We start from the raw sequence: 6,284 nt of genomic DNA, 5'->3' as shown, positions 1-6,284 counted from the left end.
CCTTCACCTTCCTGAGGCACCTTCACCTTCCCAAGGAACCTTCACCTTCCCGAGGGACCTTCACCTTTCTGAGACACCTTCACCTTTCCGAGGCACCTTCACCTCTCTGAGACACCTTCACCTTCCCAAGGAACCTTCACCTTCCTGAGGCACCTTCCCCTCTCTGAGGGCCCTTGTCCTCAGGGTTCAGCCCCAGGAGGAGGACGGTGCTGCTCTTCCTGCCTGTCCCTTCCAACAACGTGGCTTTGGGTTCTGCCTCTGTCCAGGGGAAGGAAAACCTCCAGCAGCCAGGAGAATCCTCCCGGGAGCCTTCCGAAGGGATGGACTCCACCTCTTCCCCTAAAGCTGCCCTGCTTTGTGCAGAGAGCACAGGAACCCTCCTCAGAGCAGAGCTCTGGGGTTGGGAATCGCAGTCTCCAACTGTGACTTAATTTTTAATTAAAGTTTCCAGCCCAGGCACTGATTATCCTTTAGTGCCCACGGGAACAGTGGCAGTGGAGAAAAGGGAGCAGAGCTCTGGGTTTGGGAATCACAGTCAACCTGTCCTGGTTCTTTCCAGCCGGGATAATCCACTGATTATCCTTTAAAGCCAATGGGAACAGTGGCAGTGGAGAAGGGGGAGCATGGAAGAACATCCTCTTCCCACCTCTAAAAGCCACGTGATGCCAGTTCCTGGAGAAGTCCCCACAGGGTTAAAAAAACCCACAAACACCCTGTTCTTGGGATTTTTCTGCCTCTGTTCTCAGAGAAGAGAACCTGATATCCTGAAACAGGGAAAAAAAAAGGGGGGGAAATAAAGATCCTGGGGAAAGATCCCGAGGGGAAAGGCGATGGAAAATGGTGACAGTTCCACCCCCTGCCTCGGCTTTCCCAAGGGTCCTTCCAGCCAACAACTGGAAGAGGGAAAAGCTCCCTCAGAGAGCCGGGAGGCCCAAAATCCTCCTCTGGCTTATCCAGCCCTTGGGCTGTCCCGCAGGGAAATGCCCAGTTTGCCTCTGCCCTCGGGTGTCTCCGATGGAGATTTGGGACAGATCCACCTCCCACATCTCCAGGAACCTCCTGAGATCCACCCCCAAACCCCCTCCCAGAGCCTGAGCTGGTGTGCCCAGGAGGGAGCTTGGCAACCAGGCAGGAGGAGCTGAGTGCCCGGGACGGGGTCACTCTCCTGCTCCAGGGGCTGAGCCGGGTCTGGATGAGGAGCCACAAACTTTTCCCTACTTGGATGTTGGGATTATTTGGATTATTTGCACGTGAGGTGGAAGGACGGGCAGGAACGGGCAGGAATCGCCAAAAGTGGAGCCGTTCAAAGGGCAGGGGGAGAAAAGAGCCCCTGCCCTGCTCAACAAAGAGACATTTCCATGTCTGAGGAAGTGAGGCAACCCTGGCTAATTAGGAGGACAGACCCAAAGCCTCCCAGGAGGGAGAGATTAAAAAAAAAAAATCTTTGTGTTCCAAAGGTGAAGGGACCAGGAAAGCTCCTGTTGTACCAACCAGAGAACCCAAAGGGTTCTGTCCTGTGGCAGCTCAGGCTCTGGGAGGGGGTTTGGGGGTGGATCTCAGGAGGTTCCTGGAGTTGTGGGAGGTGGATCTGTCCCAAATCTCCATCGGAGACACCCGAGGGCAGAGGCAAACTGGGCATTTCCCTGCGGGACAGGCCAAGGGCTGGATAAGCCAGAGGAGGATTTTGGGCCTCCCGGCTCTCTGAGGGAGTGTTTCCCTTAATTTTTGGCTGGAAAGACCCTTGGGAAAGCCAAGACAGGGGGTGGAACTGTCACCATTTGGCCACTCAGATTTGGAACTCCATAAAATTTGATCTGATTTTATACCTTGGGGATTTACCACTTATTATATCTCGTGGTTTTTTTTTTCCCAAAAACATTCTTTGTCTTCTTCCCCGTTTTTTTCCCCCCTTTTCACTCGGCCAGAGGCTTTTGGATTAAACACAGCAAAGAGCGACCAAAATATGTGGTTTTTTTGGATGCTGAGCATCCAACGTGTCCGAGGAGCTGCAGGTGCCTGAAAAACAAAATGTGCAGAAGAGCTTTGGGGTCCCTTCCCAGCCAAACCATTTCTGGGACGAGCAGAGTCCCGTTCATCCTGTGGGAACTCCAGGGCTGCTGTTCCCGGGAATAACGAGGCTGGGGCGGGTCTGAGGCGGTGTTTGGTGCCAAGGGGGCGGGTGGGATTTGGGAAACCTTTGGATAACAAGCTTGGCAGGTGCCCAGTGTTGAACGAGGTCCTTCAGGAGCTCAGCAATTCCAGTCAAAGCTGGGTCTTGAGCCGGGTCAGACACATCCCACCAACCCTGCCCGTGCCTCCAAGGGCCCTGCCCGTGCTTCCAGTGACACAGTCCCACTCTCACATCACCCCAGACCCCCTCCCTGCCCGAAGGGGCACTGCCAGAGCTGCCCTTGGGCACCGAGCGGACCTTCAGGGCCAGCAGGAGATGCCCAAGGCAGGGAGGGAGAGCTGCAGGCAGGGAGGGAGAGCTGCAGGCAGGGAGGGAGAGCTGCCTGCAGGGAGGGAGAGCTGCAGGCAGGGATGGAGAGCTGCAGGCAGGGAGGGAGGGCTGCAGGCAGGGAGGGAGGGCTGCAGGCAGGGATGGAGAGCTGCCTGCAGAGAGGGAGAGCTGCAGGCAGGGAAGGAGAGCTGCCTGCAGAGAGGGAGAGCTGCCTGCAGCCACAGCTCCCCACAGGAGGCAGGAGAGGAGCAGGTTTGTTCCTTCACCTTCCTGAGGGACCTGCATCTTTCTGAGGCTCCTTCACCTCTCTGAGGGTCCTTTCTGAGGTGCTGGTGCCCCGTGCCCAGGGGAAAGGTGGCAATGCCACGTCTGTGGCACCGTGGCCTCCTCCCAGCCCCGGCAGGGGAGCCCCCCCAGCAGCCCCAGGGAGGGGCACGGGAGGGTTAAACCCGCCCCTAATCCCGGCTCAGGGGTGGAGGAGGTATCACCACAGCCAGGGTTAAACCCGCCCCTAATCCCGGTTTAGGGGTGGAGGAGGCATCACCCACACCCACAGTGCCCCTCCAGCACCTCCCTGGAGGTCTCACCCCCCGGCAGAAGCATCTCCCATCCCCAGTCTGAGCCAGGAAAAGGTATTTTAAACGATTTCTCCCCTTTTGAAGAGGCCGGTCCCCGGTGGGCGATTCCTGAGGAGGATCTTGCCTGGCCCCGGTCCCAGTAAATCACAGTTCAGAGACAGCTGAGCTCCATTTTGGGATTGTTAACCCCAGCCCTGCTCGTTTGTTTGGCCTGTCTGGAGGGCTAAACATAGTGATGGGCTCGGGGGAGAATCGTGTGCAGCTGCTGAATGCAGCCCCCCCCCAAAAAAAAAAAAAAACACAAAAAAAACCCAAAATGATTGAAAAAAAAATACGAATCCAACAAAACAGGAAGGCCACGGCTGGGAAATGAGAAGAAATGAGAAGCAGCTGCGAAGAGGAGGGATGAGATGTCGGGACAGGGAGGGCCTGACTTCAAAACTCGCAGGAAAACGGCACGAGAAAAATTTCCCAACCCCTTTTGGAAGCCTTGTCCCGGGGTGGGCCCTTGGCAGGGAGTGCCCCAGGGGCAGGAATGTCTCCAGGGTGGATTCTCCAGGGTGGATCCTGCAGGGAGATGTGCAGGAATGGCTCTAGGATGTTGGGATGCCATCACACAACCTCCTGCCGTGCCTTTGGGCCAGACCCAGATTGCCACGAAATGTCCCCAACGGGCAGGACCCAGGAAGATCCGGGGCTGGGAATTTTGGGAATGAGAAGCTTGGAGCTGTGAAATACTCTGAAAACACATATGCATGTGGGAAGGTGTGGGAAGGGAAGGTTTGGGAAGGTTTGGGAAGGGAAGGGAAGGTTTGGGAAGGGAAGGGAAGGTTTGGGAAGGGAAGGGAAGGGAAGGGAAGGGAAGGTTCCTGATCCGAGTGGAGAGATCTGGTGGAGTGGCTGTCGTCTTCTTGAGGAAAGCATTAAAATTTTGCTTTGTTAGTTTTTTTTTGGTTGGGGAAATTTGGTTTTTTTTTGGTTTTTTTGGGGGGTCGGGGTTCTCTTTTCTCATTCCTATATAGTGGGTTTGTAACTGTAAATAATCATAAAAATATATATATATATATATATTGCTTTAGTTCAGTTTATATCAGGTCCTTTGGGGTATTTTTTTTTTCCCCTTTTTTCCCTTTCCTTTAATAAAGGGAAGGGGGCTTTTTGTGGAGCCTGGTCCAAACCACGACACCTCCAACCCCTTTTCCTCCCCGGCTCCAACGTTAAACTCCGGCAGCTGCACCTGAAACCGCCGTTTAACGTGGGCACAGAGCTCGGGGAGGGCAACCCCCCGCCTCGGATCCCCGTGCCAGGGGCATCCCCTGCCCAGGTGAACCCTCGTGTTTACCTGCCAACCCCCTCTCCCTGCAGGTGTTGCCGGGGGGGGGGGGACACGTTCCTGGGCTCACCCCGGGCTCTCTCGCTCTTCCCCCGCTTTGTGCTCGTGGCTTCCTGTTTGCCCCGGGGGAGTTTGGGGTGAGAACAGCCCCGGGTGGGTTTGTTTTTTGATGCAGCACAGCGAGGGAGAGCGGGGGGGGGGGCATCGCCCGGGCTGTGGTTTTGGCAGCTGCTGGCACCGGGTTCTCCCCCCGCAGGCAGGTGCTGCTCCCGCGACCTCGAGGAGGAGGAGGAGGAGGAGGAGGAGAGGGGGGAGCTCAGCTCTCACATCAAGGTGCTCCCAACCGAAGTGCTGCCCGCGTGCTCGGCTTGTGGCGGGTGGGCCCAGCCCTTCCTGAGCCCCAAAATCCGCCCCGGGGATGCACCTGGGGCTGCTGAACTGCTCAGCCCTGGTGCTGTTCCTCACCCTGGTTCTGCTCCTCCTCACCCTGTTCTCCTCCTCGCCCTGTTCTCCTCGTCACCCTGGTTTTGCCCCTCACCCTCCTTCTCCTCCTCACCCTGTTCTCCTCCTCCTCCCCCTGTTCTGCTCCTCACCCTGGTTTTGCCCCTCACCCTCCTTCTCCTCCTCACCCTGTTCTGCTCCTCACCCTGGTTTTGCCCCTCACCCTCCTTCTCCTCCTCACCCTGTTCTCCTCCTCCTCACCCTGGTTCTGCTCCTCAGGAAAAACACGGGGCTGGGAGGGAAAGGGAAGACTCTGTGGGACACATCCTGGGCTCAGCACACTCCTCACTCTGCCAGGGTGACAGGAGCTGCCCTGCTCCCCTCTGTGGGCCCTGGAGAAAGGGCTTTTTCTCCTGGAAAAGCTCTCCGGGATCACCGAGCCCACCCTGTGCCCGGTGCCCACCTTGTCCCCCAGCCCAGAGCACTGAGTGCCACATCCAGTTCTTCCCTGGACACCTCCAGGGCTGGGGACTCCAAACCCCCCTGGGGAGCCCCTTTCAGAGCCTGACCACCCTTTCCAGGAGGAAATTCTTCCTCAGAGTCCTCAGCTCAGCCCAGGCAAAGCTCACCAAGGCCGTGCCTCTGGCTGGAACCCCTCTGCCCTACTTTGGGTCTCTAAGCCCAGATGATTTTACCTCCAGAGAAAGGAGAGCTGGGACAGTGGCACAGCCCCGGAGAGACTCTGTCTCTGGGTGAATTCACTCAAACCCCAGAACTTCTTTTCCATCCCCAATTTGCAGGAGCCAGGAGGGATTTAACCCCCAGTTTTGATGCTCCACCTCGATCCCAGGTGGAGGCAGGAGGGGCAGAGAGCCTGAGTCCCCCGTGCAAACCCCCAGCTGGGAGAAGAAGTTCGATTTGCTGAGGCCGGGGGTGGCAAAGAGCTGGGACAGGAACCTGCACCAAACCTTTGACACACAAGACGTTTCCCTTTGGGGCCAAGGCAAACAAAGGAAGGAAGCGTCTGGGACTTTTAAAGCGACCCGGTGGAGACAGGTGAGGGCAGATAAGGGCTGGAGGAAGAGTGGGTTGGGCAGGGGAAGGATCTCCTTTGGCAGAGCTGGTGGAGTCCTCAGAGCTCCTCAAAGCAGAGGGGAGGGAGAAACAAAGGGCCCCGAAGTGCTGAGCGAGGGGTTTCTGTTCAGCCTCCCCTTTTTTTTCCACACACTTTGCAGAGTTCTCTGTGCCCGAGGCTGCCAGGGCTGCCCTGCTCACCCCCTGAGCACCACCAGGCTCTGGGAAACCTCCTGGGCTCAAGGTGCTGGGGCAGATCCCACCATTCCTCAGCTTTTCTTTGGTGTAAAAGAGCCTTTGCCCCTTTCCAGATTATTTAGAATATTTATATTATTTAGATTAGAATATTTATATTATTTAGATTAGAATATTTATATTATTTAGATTAGAATATTTA

General features: G+C 56.4%; 1 long non-coding RNA gene across 2 annotated transcripts in view; it reads left to right on the top strand.

Annotated features, from left to right (window-relative positions):
* Positions 1-3,284: 3,284 nt before the first annotated feature.
* The window catches only part of LOC113940897, a 3,677-nt gene continuing 677 nt past the window's right edge, over positions 3,285-6,284 (top strand). Inside the window, exons 1-2 of one of the 2 annotated variants that reach the window (XR_003525559.1) lie at positions 3,285-3,295; positions 5,677-5,869. This is a non-coding gene — a long non-coding RNA (uncharacterized LOC113940897). Of the gene's footprint in view, positions 3,296-5,658; positions 5,870-6,284 lie in introns of those variants that run through there. The other variant, XR_003525558.1, reaches the window with a different exon arrangement.

The sequence above is a fragment of the Corapipo altera genome, unplaced genomic scaffold (assembly GCF_003945725.1).
Source record: "Corapipo altera isolate COAL_440 unplaced genomic scaffold, ASM394572v1 130657, whole genome shotgun sequence".
NCBI lineage: Eukaryota > Metazoa > Chordata > Aves > Passeriformes > Pipridae > Corapipo > Corapipo altera.
Note: the sequence above shows the minus strand (reverse complement) of the source record. Positions and strands in the feature narration are given on the sequence as shown.